Here is a 16,482-nt window from a genome sequence, read left to right as displayed (position 1 = left end):
TTTGGGTAAGTAGTACAATCAATTTCCTGGCCAAACCTAATATTATAATGTTTATGGTTCTTGACTTACAATACTGGAAGTCAATAAAGAATTTGAAAGGCAGGATCACTTATATAGAATTAGATCAGTTAATGTCTATTTTTACGTGATTAAATTATTCACTTTACAAACATATATACTAACCACCTCCCATGAGCCAGTATGGAAGACATTTGCTAACTGTTCACCAAACCTTCTCCCTTCCCCTCTTGGACACAGCTACCACACTCTTTTCAGCCTCCTCATATGACTAAGTTCTGTTCGCTGGATTGTCAGCAGCATGAAACTCTCCCACATGTGATCCTCCATTTACTTCCCTCATCTTCCAACCAGTTGCAAAGGATCTAGTGGAATATTCTGAGTCCCAGGAGATAGGAGAGCCACAAGGTAGAAGGAGCCTGGGTCTCTGAGTCACAATTTGGAAGAAAGCAATGTAACTGCTATGGATTTACAACAGAAAATTTTAGAAATGGCTCTTCAGCAGTTGTATCAAGGATTGACTTTGAATTAAAGTTTAAATGGAAAGAAAGGTACCTTAAGCAGAAGGAGAAACATATAAAAAGCTTAAAATATGAAAAGTTTAGGTTAGGCTTTGGGAATAGCAAATTGTCTCGTAGCTGGAGTGCACAGTAGAATATAGGTAACACTTGGAGCCTTGAGACCAGAGTTGAGATGTGGTCTAATGATAAGGATCTATGGATGTCATGCTAAGAGTTTTGACTTTATCTTACAAGCAATAAAATCCAGGAATGGTTTTTAAACTAGGGAGTGACATAAACTGAATTCTTGATTAGCAGATAAACTCTGGTACAGAGTGAAAAACAGCTTTGGAAGAGACACAAATGTGAGAATAAGACTGATTATCAGACTATTGAAAAGTTTAAATAAGAGACGGTGAAAGCATTGGTCTAAGTTATATTGTTGTTAAGTGCTGTCAAGTTGGTTTCAACTTACAGCGACCCTTTTAGAGAAGAGGATGGTAAACTTCAATCACCTTGTGGTTCTCACACCAACCTTGCAGTCCAATGTATTAAACCACAAACACAGATACAACAGATCATTCAAGACATTTTTTGTTTTAAGTTTTTATTGTGAATTGAGTGATAGTTTACATGGGAGAACATCAGATTTACACTCATTGTTTCATTGCAATGATTACAAGCCCCTCCGTGCGTCACCATTTAACAGTATTTGCTTCTAAAATTTCCTCTGGGTTTTTCTTTGGGGGGTGGGGGGGGCGGGGAGACGGAGGCAGTGGGAGTAATGTACACAAAAACGCTCAGGAATATATAATAATTTAAACAATCAAAGGGCACAATCTGCAAGCCTGCCTCCTGGCAGCTTTTTCCTTGAGTCTAGAGTCCTCAGCTGCTGTATTTCTCCCTGTCATCATGCCTGCCTCCATCTCTGGTGTTGCTGCTTCTCTGGACAGGATCCCACATTCTGCTTGTGCTCCTCTCCCTTGATGATCCTAGAGTTCTCTGTTCCTGGAATGTAAGGTTAACTACTACCCCCTTTTTTATTACAAAACTTCTACCTTTACTCTTGTGACAGTTGCAATAGTCATGATAACAGTTACTCACTATTGAATTATAAGAATCTTATCCCCATCCCCTTTCACCAGACCCATCTAAATAAGATGAAAACTATTCAGTGGGGAGTCTACCTTCCCCTACACACTCTGAAACTAAACTCCCTCTTGAAAACTTGTAAGTCAGTCCCTTCATGCTTTTATTGTTGTTGTTAAGTGCCATTGAGTCGATTCCGACCCATAGCAACCCTGTATAGGCTTTCCAAGGAGTAGCTGGTGAGCTTGAACTGCTGACCTTGCAGTTCAAACGGCTTTGCAGTCTGGCACATTAACCCACAGAGTCACACCAGGACTCCTTTATTGTGCTCCCCATTTTAGGCAGCCAATGTCTAAGTTGCCCATCCCTATCAACTCTGTATACAGAGGGAATGGGATTGATCCTTTGATATGAAGACTCCGTCCCTCTCAGTTGGTATTTTGATCTACTACATCTGTAAATATAGATCAAGTTCATCAAATTGTGGCAATTTACACTTGTGTCTTTATCAGGTTTTTTTTTTTTTTTTTTCTCTTCCTCTAGTCAAGTTCTGATCATTAAGCCATTGAAGTTAGGTTGTTGTTGTTAAGTGCCGTCGAGTCGGTTCCGACCCATAGCGACCCTGAACAGGGTTTCCAAGGCTGTAAATCTTTACAGGATCAGAAAGCCTCATTTTTATTCCACGGAGCAACTGGTAGTTTTGAACTGCTGACCTTGCGGTTCGCAGCCCAATTCGTAACCACTACGCTACCAGGGTTAAATGGGTACAATCTACAAGCTTGGACATTATTGTGCACCTCCCCTCACTTCATATCAGCTGGATGCTTCACTCTCAGCTCTAGTCCTCTGTGGCTATGCCCTTGTCTGTTGGCTCAGGAGTTCCCAAGGCTCACCAAATTTTGGACCAACCAGCCCTTCCTCTATGGAATGTGGTTGAATTCAGCCCATGTCTTCATTGCTGCCTTTCTCCCTCTTCCACTCACCAGTAGACCAATGTGGTAATCAACACATGTCTGCCCTTGTGTTCCCTTTGAGTTTCAGTCTTGGGGGGTGGGTGGGGGAGGGTTGTCCTGAAGGGATTGATTGCTGACCTTGATGGCTCCCCAGTGAATAACTTGCTTGTTGTAGTAATTAATCAGTGCCATTTTTGTTTTAGATTTTTTTCTTCTGGTCTTTCTTTCAAGTAGCATCTTCTGTTCCTCTAGCTGCTCCAGGCTGGTCTGCTTGTCCTTTCAAGTAGGAATGTCCCATTTTATAAGGTTCTGGATGGGGCTCAGGATTCCACCTAAGGTCATATACACTGCAAAGACTCCACAAGAAGCCTATTTCACTGGGCAAGTTCTAGAACCCCTTTTAGGTATTCCAATCAGTTATAGACTGAAGGCAGACTTACATACTTCCTATGGTGATGTTTCTGGCTATTCCTTTCTCTCCCTCTCAAGTGTATATTTAACAATAGTAGGTAAGGGAAACCAGTATTCAAAAGACAACCAAGCATCTTAACATTGTTTCCCCTCTTTTACCCATTCAAACCATGTCTCAATCCTTGTACTCCAGAGCCCTGTTGTTCCAAGGTTTAGCATACATATTATTTACCTCTGTCCCACTTAGCCCATGCAAACCTGTTGAAGTGTTCCCCCTGTCTACCTTGTTCTTCCATCCTTCTCGCCTTTCTTGTGTATTGCCCTCCCCAACACCTGAACTATGATGTGTCTATCCCCTACCCTGTGCTCTATCAACCCCTTCCACCCCTGGTAACCAACAAAGATTTTTTTCCCCCCTTTTTAGTATGGGTTCCTTTTCTTAAGCTTTTATAATAATGGTCTTATGTGATATTTGTCCTTTTGTGACTGACTAATTTCACTCAGCATAATATCCTCAAGGTTCATCCATGTTCTGCGATGACTTGCCGCTTCCCTGTTATTCTACAAGGTAGCATAATATTACATTATGTATATATACCAAAGTTTTTTTATCCATTCTTCTATTGATGGGCACTTAGGCTGGCTCCATCTTTTTGCTATTGTGAATAGTGCTGTTATGAACATTGATGTGCATATAGCTACTTGTGTTCTGGGTCATATTTCTTATGGATATATACCAAGTAGAGGAATTGCTGGATCCTAAGGTATTTCCCCACTCAATGTACTTTGACCCTTTGTCAAAGATCAGTTGGTTGTATGTGGAGGGTTAATTTCTGGATTCTCAATTCTGTTCCATTGATCTATGTATCATTCATTGTACCTGTACCAGGCTATTTTGAACACTATGGCCATGTAGTAAATTTTGAAATCAGGGAGTGAGAGGCTTCCAACTGTGTTCTTCTTCTTAAGCAGTGTTTTGCTTATCTTGGGTCTCTTTCCTTTCCATATAAAGTTTGTAATCGCTTTTTCCATCTCTTTAAAGAATGTCGTTGGAATCTGGATTGGTATTGCGTTATATCTGTAGGTTGCTTTGGGTAGTATTGAAATTTTCAGTGTTAAGTCTTCCTATCCAGGAGCATGGTGTATTCTTCCAGTTTTGTAAGTATCTTTTGATTTTTTTGTAGTTTTTTTGTATGGGTCCTTTGTTTCTTTGGTTAGATTTATTCCTAAATATTTCATCCTTTGGGAGGCTGCTGTAAATGGTATTGCATTTGTTTATAGGAACTTTGTGAATTCACATTTTATTTCTTCCACTACTCAGTAGTTTTAAAGCAAGGTGTTATTCAGTTTCCATGTATTTGGCTTTATTTCCTCAGAGATATTTTTAAAGCTTATTCTTCAAATAGATGTAAGTTGTTAAAAGTAACATTATCTGAGGTAAGAAACACAAAAGGATATATAAGCTAGAAGAAATGGATGATGAATTTACTGTTTCAAAATCTTTTTAGGGATTATTTTATTTTATTGTTGAGAATACACACATCAAAACGTAGAACAATTCAACATCTTCTGAAAGCAGGATTTAGTGACATTGAGTATACTCTTCAAGTTGTGTAACCATTCTCACTCTCCTTTTCTGAATTTCTTCTCCCCAGCAGAAATTGAATTTACTTTTAAATAGGTTAAATTAGAACATTGGAAAAGCTATCCAGTGTGAAGTTTGCATTACATATGTAGAATTCAGAAAAATATCCCAAACTGAAAGTACAGATTTGGTATTTGGCAATATAAATTAAATCATAGACATGGATGAAATCTGCAAAGAAAAGTATATAGAATCAGAAGAGAAGGAGGAAGACATTTCACATGATACTTGAAAGTGGTTTGTTCTTGTTGTTAAGTGTTATCTAATTGATTCTGCTTCATAGGAACCCCAAGGCTTTTTAAAATCTTTGTGGGAGTAAAAGATCTCATCTTTCTCCCATGGAGCATCTGGTGGGCTGTAATTCCCACCTCATGGTTCACAGTTCAGGGCTTATCTTATGGAGCCACTGTGTTCCTGAAAGAGTGGTTAGAGGAGTAAAAAAGAATTAAGCAAAAGTAATATCATGCTTGTTAAGATGGAGGGTCGGAGAAAGAGAGGAAGACCCCCAAAGAGATGGATTGGTCAGGTGGCAGCATCGATGGACTCATGTGTGGCAACAGTAGTAAGGTTGGCCCAGGATTGGACATTGTTTCGTTTTGCTGTGCATAGGGTCGCAATGAGTCGGTGCCGACTCCATGGCACTTAACAACAACAACAAAAGTAATATGAAGAAGGACCCCTGGTAGCAGAGTGGGTTACAAGTTGGGATGCTAACCAGAAGGTCAACAGTCCAAATCTACCAGCTGCTCTGTGGGAGAAAGATGAGGCTTCCTGCTCCCGTAAAGATTTACAGCCTCTAAAACCCATACACTATCACCACCACCAAGGCCAGTTAGCATATCTGGTTTCTCTGCTGGGTCTAGTTTGACTTTCTCTGCGTAGGTGAAAGTCTTAAAGTCTTCCTCTCTTAGTCTTTATGATACTGGTGTTGGTGGTAGATGTGTGCCACATCATCAGTTTCAACCCATAATGATCTTGTATAGAAAGAAGTTATAGGGAGCCAGAATAATAATCCTGTTCAAAAAGCCCAAATGTAGGAGGAGTACCTGAGAGTGTTATGGGGGAAGCAATATCAACCAGATTAAAGCTGGTTTTCAGTATAAGGAAATAGACAGAAAAAAAAATCCATTTTAGAACCAATTATGTGCCAAGTCCTGGGATCTTTATATCATCTTGAATCTCCCAGCAATCATGCAAGCTGGGTATTACTGTCTTCAGTTTACTAATGAGAAAACAGATTCTGGTTACATGACTTTCTTAAGGCTTATTAAAAAGAATAGTCCGAATTTGAAGCCAGTTCATGCATTTGAAATTTCATTCTCTTTCCAAAACACTGCATTAAACTTTTTTTAAAAAACTTTTTATTGTGAATTGAGTGAAGGTTTCCAGAGCAGATCATCAGTTTTACATTCAACAAACCATACACTATGTTTCATGTCAGTGACTGCAATCCCCTCAGTATAAAATCACTTATCTCTCTGGCTCCTTTTCTTTCTTGTTTCCATTCCTCCTTTTTTCCCTCACCCTTCTGAATTTTGTCCTTAGGTCAATATTGCCCTTTTGATCCTGAATGGTTGCCATTCAGTGTTGTGCATACCTCATTTATATTGTTTTCCCCCTACATACTTATCTATTTTTTTGGCTAAAAATTGATATGTGGGGCTGGGTTCAGTTCCAGATCTGAAAGGTGACCAAGGACCATAGTCCTGGGGGCCCACAAGTTTCTAACTGACCAGTAAGTCAGCATAGTCTTTTTTATGATTTTGAGTTTTGTTCCACATTTTCTCTCACTCTATCCAGGACCTTCTAATGTGATCACTTTCAGACATATTGCATTAAATTTTGATGTGTTTAATGCTTTATAGAGAAAAAGATAATATAAGACATTGGAATGGTACATAGTGTAAAAAGCAGTTTGAGGTAAAAGATGAGGTAAGTTAAACTGGGGGAAAGGAATGAAAATATGAGCACAAGTAGGTAACAAGAGGCATATGCTATTACTGACATCTGGGGGTATGGGTTTACAGAGTTGGGACGTGGCTAGGAATAAAACAAATGAATCTAATCAGTCTTGAACTTCTATTAGAAATCTGCTATTCAGTTTTTATGTTTCAGTTGTAATGTCTAATATAACATTCATTTTCAAAAGTATAGAGGTTAACTGTCCATTTTTTAGTTTTTTCTTTTAATGTCATTGCTGTTGTTAATGCTGTTGAGTCCATTTCAACTCATTAGTGACCCTACATAAGGTTTCTGAGGAGCAACTGGTGGGTTTGAACCACCGACCTTGCAGTTAGCAGTCTAGGATAACTACAGAGCCACACCAGGATTCTTTTAATGTTAGATTTAAAAAATGTACTTGAACAATCGAGCAACCATCTTGCCATATTAACAAGCACCCTTGAGGAATCAATTAACAATTCCCATCTCAGAGGACTTCCATATGTACAGTAACAGCTTGGGTTAATTTACTAAATCATCTAATCAGCCTGCCATATTATTAGCCAATTTCCCTAAATCTTGTTATAATTCTCACATTAAAAAGGGAATTTCTTCTGATTATCTTTCTGCAAAATTAGAGGAAACATAGAAAATCCTTTTAGGTCATCAGTTATGATTTTAATGTATTTTATGAAGGAGACTAGATTAAATCCTATTCCTAAAGTATTTACAGTAGTTTAAAACTGCCCTTCCAAGTATTTTGTACGTCATTTTTACCATCTTACTTATGGCACCTATTTGACAAATCCTTTTATATGTATGTATAGTGCAGACATATATACGTCATCCAGGTTCCAAAAGGTTCATCAAAAAGTCTGAGTTAGAGAAATCAGAATAAAGAGAACTGTAATTCAGTATAAATGCTATGAGGCAACAGTCGTACTGGACTGTGAGCCACAAGGTTGGTAATTGAAGCCTACCCAGTTGCTTTACTGGAGAAAGATGAGACTCTCTGCTCCTGCAAAAGATCCAAACCCTGTACAGGGTCTCTACGAGTTGAAACAGACTCCAAGGCACTTAACAACAACAAGAAATCTTAAGTAATTCAGCTATGATTGGCCTCATTTAGACAGTTTCTCTTCTCACAACTGTCCAAAGGATGTGCCCCTATTTTAATCCTGAATCTGTCCCCTTATTCCTTCACAACCTGTCCCAATATTCTAGTTCAGAAAGTATTGACCAGGTTTATGGTAAGAACTCTCCACCCTAGTAAAGACTCTTTCCAAACTCTCTCGTTTATTGTCTTTACCTAGTGACTTCTCCCCTCTCTACTCTCCTCAGAAATCAATAATTTCCTATCCACTTTTATTTTATTTTATTCCACTGTTACAATTTGAGTGAAAGATTACAGAGAATATTATTTTTCCATGCATCAGTTTATGTACATTTTGTTTCATGGCATAGGCTGCAATCCCTTCATTGTTACAGCATTCTTGAGTCTTCCTCCCTAGGTTCTTCATTTTCTTTCAATCTTCTGAGCTTTGTGTTTTGGTAAATGCAGCCCTTTTGGTCTCATGTGATTATTTGTACTAATGAGCCCATTCCTCCCTGGTGCTATTATTCACTTTATGTTGTTATTGCTGTTAAGTGCCTTCGAGTCAGTTCTGATTCTTAGTGACCCTGTTTAGGGTTTCTGAGGAATGACTTGTGATTTATAGTCCAGTGCTTATCCTACAGTGTCACACCAGGCCTCATTCACTTTATAGGTATCTGTCTAATGTTGGGCTGAAAGTTGATCTCTGGGGGCAGGCTCAGTTTCAGGCTTGAAGAATTTCTAAATGCCACAGTCTTGGAGGTTTCACTAGTGTCTATAAAACCAGTAAGTCTGGTCTGTCTTATGTTTTTGAATTTTGTTCTACTTTTCTTTTCTCCCTTCTGTCCAGGACTTTTTATTGTGATCCTGATATGAGTGACTGGTGGTGTTAGCTGGGCACCATCTACTTCTTTTGGTCTCCAGGGACATGTTGTCCATGAGTCCTTTGAACTGATTGGTTCCTTCAGTCTTTGATTTTCTCTTCTTGGTTCCAGACAAGGAGAAAACAATAGTTTCATCTTAAATAGTCATTTGCCAGAGAGCGAATGATTTCTTTTCAATTGCCCTCTTACGCACAGCTCTCATTTTATTAGTTATAAATGACAGTCTAAAGGAGATGCAGATGGCAGAGCTGAAAATAAACTGTTGCTGGTTACCATTGAGTCAAGCTAACTCATGGTCACTGCAAGCACACCAAGACTAAACCATTTTAATCCATAGGGTTTTTATGAACTGATTTTTAGAAATATATCTCCAGTCCTTTCATTTGAGGGACTAGTTGTTGTTAACTGCTATCAAGTTGGTTCTTACTCATAGCGACCCTGTATTGGGTTTCCTAGGGGTGGCTGGTGAGCTTGAACCACTGACCTTGCAGTTCAAACCGACTTTCTGGTGCAGGTCATTAACCCGCAGCACCACACCAGGACTCTAGTCCTTTCATTTGAGGAATTAGGTTAGGGTTCTTTTTCATTACATTTTTCATGTTCAGTAATCTCTGAAGTTCTTCTAACTTTAAAATTCTGTCATTTGTCTGTTCTGTGGCTCATAATTAATTGGGTGTTTTTATATGTATAATATAAGGAGCTCTGGTAACATAGTGGTTATGAATCGGGCTGTGAACCGCAAGGTCAGCAGTTCGAAACTACCAGCTGTTCCACAGGAGAAAGATGAGGCTTTCTGCTCCCATAAAGATTTACAGCCTCGGAAACCCTGTACAGGGTCGCTATGAGTCAGAACCAACTCCATGGCACATAGCCACCATATGTATAATATATATAATATGGAGTCCTGGTATGGTGCTGTAGGATGAACGCTGGGCCACAAGGTTGATTTGAACTGCAAGTCCACCAGCTGCTCCTTGGAAACCCTATACAGGGTCAATGGTCAAAATCAACTCAACGGCACTTAAAAACAACAACAACAAAACAATATCGGGCTGCTAACCTCAAGGTCGGCAGTTGGAAACAACTAGCGGTTCCACAGGAGAAAGATGAGGCGTTCTGCTCCCGTAAAGATTTACAGCCTCGGAAACCCTGTGCGGGGTCACTATGAGTTAGAACCAACTCCACGGTACTTTACAACAACAACAATATAAAGGCCTAAATAAAATCATAATAATAAACAGGGTTTAAGTGAGGGGAGTACTTCGTACTTGGATAAAATGGTCCTCAATAAATCAAAAATGCCCGTATACATGGGAGAATTGATACCCTTTCAGAATATTATGTGTACAATTAACTGTATAAGAATCTGATATATTGTTTAGTTTTCAGTGAGTATTTGGGGTTGTGAATCTTTTTTGATTTTTAACTTTTAATTATTTGATACATAAAACATGCCAATTAACTAAACAGAAACCACTTTTTACATAACTCCAAACAGAAATGTAGATGTGTTTGATATGGTAAATAATTTTTTTATGTTCTTGAAGGGCAGTGGCTATCAATTTGATTCGTGCACAACCCGGAAAAAATATCATTAGTTAAACACGTGATAGTTCATATAGTGATATATAGTTTGATGTATTCATGTCTTTAGTTCCTGAATGTCTAGACTCTCATCTCAGATACTGCAGTATTAATGGAGGACACTGGAGTATTTTCAAGTTACAACATATTTGTATCAGTTAGCTCCTTATTTAGCTCATAGCAATTTAGGCTGAGCTCAGCTGGGCAGTTCTGATTTCTGGGCTCCCTCGTGTGTCTGTGGTCTGTGGTCAATTGTAGATCGGCTTCAGGTCAGCTCTTTTGTTCTTGGCTGGACTCTCTCACATACTGGGTCTCTGTTCAGTGGGCTTACTTGATTCTGCTCTTCATGTTCTCTTCCTCTCACAATAGACAGGACTTGTTTACATGATGGAGGAAAGGGTGGTAAGAGAGAAAAGTCTGCAGTTTCTTATGGCCTGGAATGAGCATTACACATCATCACCTCTGTCACAAGTCACAAGGTCAATTTTAAAAGATTGGTGAAATAAACTCCACCCCTTGAAGGACAGATATACAAAATTACATTTCAAAGGGTATGGGTCCAGAGTGACATTAACAATTATAACCACTATTTTGTTGTTTTTGTTAAGTGCCATCGAGTTGGTTCCGACCCATAGCGTCCCTGGATAGGGTTTCCAAGGAGCGACTGGTGGGCTTGAACCACTAAGTTTGTAGTTCAAACGGCTTTGCAATCTGGTGCATTAACTCACAGCGCCACACCAGGACTCTTATAGGTGTCTAGAATAGTGCTTGGCTTTAATGACAAAGTATTTAATTTATTAACTAATTAATTTGATAAATTTAAATGATCCTACTAGATCGGGATCATCTTAATTAATCAAGGGAATGAGACTATGTAAAGTCTTAACTCCTACTAAATTATGTGCTATAAACATAATACTACCAGCCGTTCCACTGGAGAAAGATGAGGCTTTCTACTCCTGTAAAGATTTACACCCTCGGAAACCCTGTACAGGGTCGCTATGGGTCGGAACCAACTCGACGGCACTTAACAACAACAACAACAACAAAACATAACACAAAGTTGAAACCTTAGAAAAAATGCACCAAAACCCAATCTAAACCGATTGTCCCAGAGTCAGTCTGACACACAGCAACCCTGTAGGACAGAGTAGAATTGCCCCATAGAATTCCCAAAGCTTTAATCTTTTTGGAAACAGACTGCCATATGTTTCTCTTAGGTTGGTTCTAACCCAAACTTTTTAATTAACAGCCAAGCACTTAACCACTGTGCCCTCAGAGCTATTTGAGAAAATGTGCATGGTCCTTTAAATTCCCAATTCCCTTCAATTCAGTGATGTCACTAGGGATATGTGGGAGTGTAGACCACATCCCTTTACACTGTCTAAGAAGGTGACACCAAAATATCCCCTGGGTCAGCAGCATTGGCAGGTGTGTGAACACCACAGGGGGAGGTACCAACAGTGCAGTGCCATCTCTGGAGTGGATGTTAGGGTTGGTATTAGCACTCACCCACATTAGTAGCTCATTACCATCCCCCACTCCCACCATGATCACCCGCCAGTCAGGGTGCAGGTAGACGGGGGAGGGGGGTACAGCACCTGCCATTTGGCTGAGAGGACAGTCTTACCTTGGTCAATGGGAGAGGAGGAGAACAGTGGGAAGCCACACAGGGAGTAGGGCCAGACACTCTGCCCCTGTGTGATGAGGACAGGAGGTGGAGGGTGATACCATGAGTTGTCACATTAGATGACACCAACCTGTGTGACACCACGGCTTAGACACTGGGCTTTTCACTGGACTTTCGTAAAAGCAATGCAGAGAAGTGGCACCAGTATTTAATAGGATACAATTTGTCACTAGAAACATCTAGGCAGACAGCCTCATAGGAAATCACCCAGTCTGTTCCTGAAAGGTAGCCTAATCCTCTTTATCAACTAGAGGTTGAAAGAATTAAAATAATTTCAGAAACGTATCATTGTACCCAGTAATGGGATCCTGATTCTCTATTCTGTAGTTTATTTTCTAAACACACTTTTGAAATCAGAATTTTATTAAGTGCTCTGTGATAACTAGTTTCTTCAGATTAAGCTTTTGAATTATTTTCATTCACATTCATAGGATGAGCAAGATGAAACTTGCACTCAATTTGTAAGAATCTATTTCTGTATCATATAGACTTATTCATCATGTTTATACCTCACCGCCATGCTACACAAGTGGTACAATACAAACATCTATTTCCCTGCTATTTGAAAATGCTGCATTGCTGTAACTTTTTGCACAAAAATACAAAATATATTTTTCTAAGTGGCTTGCTTTATATGTTAGCGGTTTTGAAATTATATCATAGATTTTTCTGGTTTGTTTGCTTTATATGTTCATTTTTTTATATCCAGTTTTAAATCTAATGATGCTACATTCAAAAACCAGATTCCTTTCCTAAATGTACATCTATGAAGAGATATGATGACCTTTACTTGACTTTTTTTGATGGGCAGTAATAAATTATAAGTCAGGAGTCTAGAAGAGCTGCTTGCTGGGGCTCTAATTAGCATCTCACTCATTTGTTTAGTTGTCTTAATAATTAAATGCTATCTAATTTAATATAAGAAGTTTGGCAAACTGGCTGCTGACTTATGGATTTATGAATGTATTATACTATTTCACATTTAATAAACAGAGCAGTAAACTGTATTTATTATATAAATAAACTTTGATTACTTTTACTTTATTTGAAAATTGTTACATCTCATCATATATGTAGTACTACACAAGAAAGAAACACTAAAAAATCAAGTAGAGAATAAAACTCAGGTTCAAGCTTTGAATATTTATGGATGTAGGTATCTACAATTCAATTATAGAAAGACAGTTTAATTTTCTTCATCTGTATATATGCAATATTTTTAAAATAGAAAGCAATGAAGTTTATTGTAAAGCAATATTTTCCCAATTACCATCTTTAGGCAAATAACACATGCCTCATACCTGTTTTAGTTTCCTATGATCTATATGGAGTCCTTGGTATGGTCCTGTAGGATAAGCACTGGGCCACAAGGTTGTTTGAATTACAATGTCAGTGGTTCAAACTCACCAGCTGCTCTTCAGAAACCCTATACAGGGTCGCTATGAGTTGGAACTACTCTATGGCGCTTAACAACAACAATGCTCTGTATACATTATGACATTTGGTATAGCGCTGTAGGATCAGCACTGGACTACTAGCCCCAAGATTGGTGGTTCAAACCCACCAGCTGCTTCTAGGAAACTCCAGATAGCGTCGCTATGAGTCAGAACTGACTCGACGGCACATATAACATACACACTACAGAGTCCTGGTGTGGCTTTGTAGAACAAGGCCTGGACTGTTAACTACAGTGTCAGTGGTTCAAACCTATCAGCTGTTCTTTGGAAATCCTATATAGAGCTGCTTTGAGTCAGAAGCAACTGTTGGCACCAACAATAACATGTGCAATATGTGTTATTTACATAGGTGCACTATATGAGAAAATACCATATATGTGGCAATTAAACTTAAGTTTTAATGAAAGAAATACTGTTTTTTATTCTTATAAATTTGTTTTAGGAAGACGAGCCTAGGTATCAAAATTAGAGTTTACTAAAAATTATCAATCTCACACCAAAATAACATGAAACTATGAATGAAGAATAATCACTTTCTCTTATTTCAAATTGAAAAGCTAATCATCTTAATCAGTCAGTTGTCCTCAAGTCAGCTCCGACTCTTGGTGATCCCATGCATGCCAGAGTAGATTGATTTTTTAGAAGTAGGTTAGCAGGTCTTTCTTCCAAGGTGTGCCTAGGTGGACATTTGGTGAGGAGCCAAGCAAGTTAATTATTTGCACCATCCAGGGACTCCAGGTCTACTTAATAAAGCAGAAACACTTGGAACTGGAGTGTGGGAGCATTAGAGGTAAAGGAGAGGGAGGCAGTAGTTTTCTGTAAGCAAAGGTAACCCAACTAAAGAAACTGACTCCATTTACAAATAATGGAATTTACACTTTTAGCTCAGCAGAGGGATTTTCATTCTGACTTAAAGGCAATAGGAATGATTAACTATGTTGTTGTTATTGTTAAGTGCCATGGAGTCGGTTCCAATGCATAGCAACCCTGTGTAGGATTTCTGAGGAGCAGCTGGTGAGCTCGAATCACCGACCTTGCCGTTGAAAACAACTTTGCAGCCCAGCGCATTAACCCACAGCGCCACACCAGGACTCCTGGACTGTAAATCACAAAGTCAATGGTTCAAACCTACCAGCTGTTCCTTGGAAGCCCTATACTCAACTGCACTTAACAACAACAATTCAAATCTCAATAGCCTTTCTTCATAATTTAATTTAAACCTGTTTTAGACAGGATATCATCATTTAGGATATTATCGCTTGATATGTAACTTAAGAGCAATTAATATATTTATGAAGACACTGAATTTTATCCTTTTTTTTTTTTTTTTTTGCTTTTATGGCATGACACTCATATAGAATGCAACTTCAAGTCAACATAAAATATTGCAGATTTCTATATTCCAGAGATATGCCAACTAAACAAGCGCAATGACTTTGAACTCTTCATCCCAAAGATGCATTGGGTGCATTTTTTATAAATTGAAATAATAAATAATAGATTGGGTCTGAAAGTAATTTGTGTTTTTGCTGAGCCATCTACTCCCAAAATATCTGGATTCTAAGTCTCTAATACATTACAATATGATTGTATTTCTATCTTAGACTCCTATATATGTAAGCAGAGATAAACTTGGTAGTTTTGTTTTTCTTTTTAAATTTTGGTCTTTCTTATTTTCCTGTCAGTTAAAATAATTCTCTCTTCATTAAGAACACATTAAAAAAAAAAAAAAAAAAAAAGAAAGCATTCATGAAAATGCGTTTTGGTATGTTTTTCAGGCAAACGCTATAGAGACACTTAGGCTACAAAAAAAAAAAAAAAAAAAAGGAGAGGATATTAGAATTAATGCAATATTCTCCTCTATCCATTATTAGCTATCAACCACTCTGGTTTATTTAAAAATGGAGTTTTCATTCAAAAGAAGTAATCCCCTGATTCTTTTCTAACTTTTATTCTACAAAAAGATTTTATTTTAAGGCATAGGTAGCTCTCTGTACTGCCTCCTAATTCTTAGTGGGCCACTTTCTCATTCAGCAAACAGCACTATGCCATTTGCTACATGGTAAGATAAGCAGATAGATGTTTTTGGGACTTTGCCAGATTGGGAAATTGGCATGTTTTTCATCATGAGGGAAATTTACAGAAATGCTTATCATCCTCAACTGAGAATTGGTTCATGTTCAACCATTTCAGGAGGTAGCTTATGATCAAGAGCTAATGGTACTGAAGGAAGAAGTCCAACCTGTATTAAAGGCACTGGTGAAAAACAAGACCCCAGGAATTGAAGGAATACCAATTGAGATGTTTCAACAAACTGATGCAGTGCTGGAAGCACCCACTAGTCTGTATGAAAAAAAATTGGTAGATAGCTACCTGCCCATCTGACTGGAAAAGATCCATATTTCTGCCCAAACAGAATATGGAAATTATCTAACAATATCATTAATGTCAAGTGAAAGTAAAATATTGCTGAAGATAAATCAAAAACAGTGCAGCAGTACATTCAAAGGGAACTTCCAGAAATTCAAGACAAATTCAAAAGAGGAATAAGAGATATCATTGCTGATATCAGATGAATATTGTTTGGAAGCTGAAAATACCAGAAAGATGTCTATCTGTGTTTTATTGACTATAAAAGGCATTTGACTGTGTAAAACATTACAAATTATGGATAACGTTGTGAAAAATAGAATCCCAGAACACTAATTTGTGTTCATGTTGAACCTGTACAGAGACCAAGAGACAGTTGTTTGATTTGGGTTAAGGCAGTTGTTTGATTTGGTTTAAAATTGTAAAATGTAAGCATCAGGGCTGTAGCCTTTAACCATAATTATTTAATCTATATGCTAAGCAAATAATCCTATAGTCTAGACTACGTGAAGAAGTATATAGCATCTGGATTGTTGGAAAACTCATTAAAACTTGTGATGGGCAGATAACAATACCTTGTTTGCTTAAGGTGAAGAGGACTTGAAGAACATAATGGTCAAGACCAAAGACTGCAGCCTTCAGTTTGAATTACACCTCAACATAAACAAAAATTCTCACAAATTGATCAATAAGCAATATCATGATAAATGCAGAAAATGTGTCAAGAATTTCATTTTACTTGGATCCACAATCAGTGATCATGGAAGCAACAATCAAGAAATCAAATTATATATCGCACTGGGTAAGTCTGTTGCAAAAGATCTCTTTGAAGTATTAAACAAGAAGA

The sequence above is a fragment of the Chrysochloris asiatica genome, unplaced genomic scaffold, assembly GCF_000296735.1.
Source record: "Chrysochloris asiatica unplaced genomic scaffold, ChrAsi1.0 scaffold00155, whole genome shotgun sequence".
NCBI lineage: Eukaryota > Metazoa > Chordata > Mammalia > Afrosoricida > Chrysochloridae > Chrysochloris > Chrysochloris asiatica.
This window is presented reverse-complemented; position numbering follows the sequence as displayed.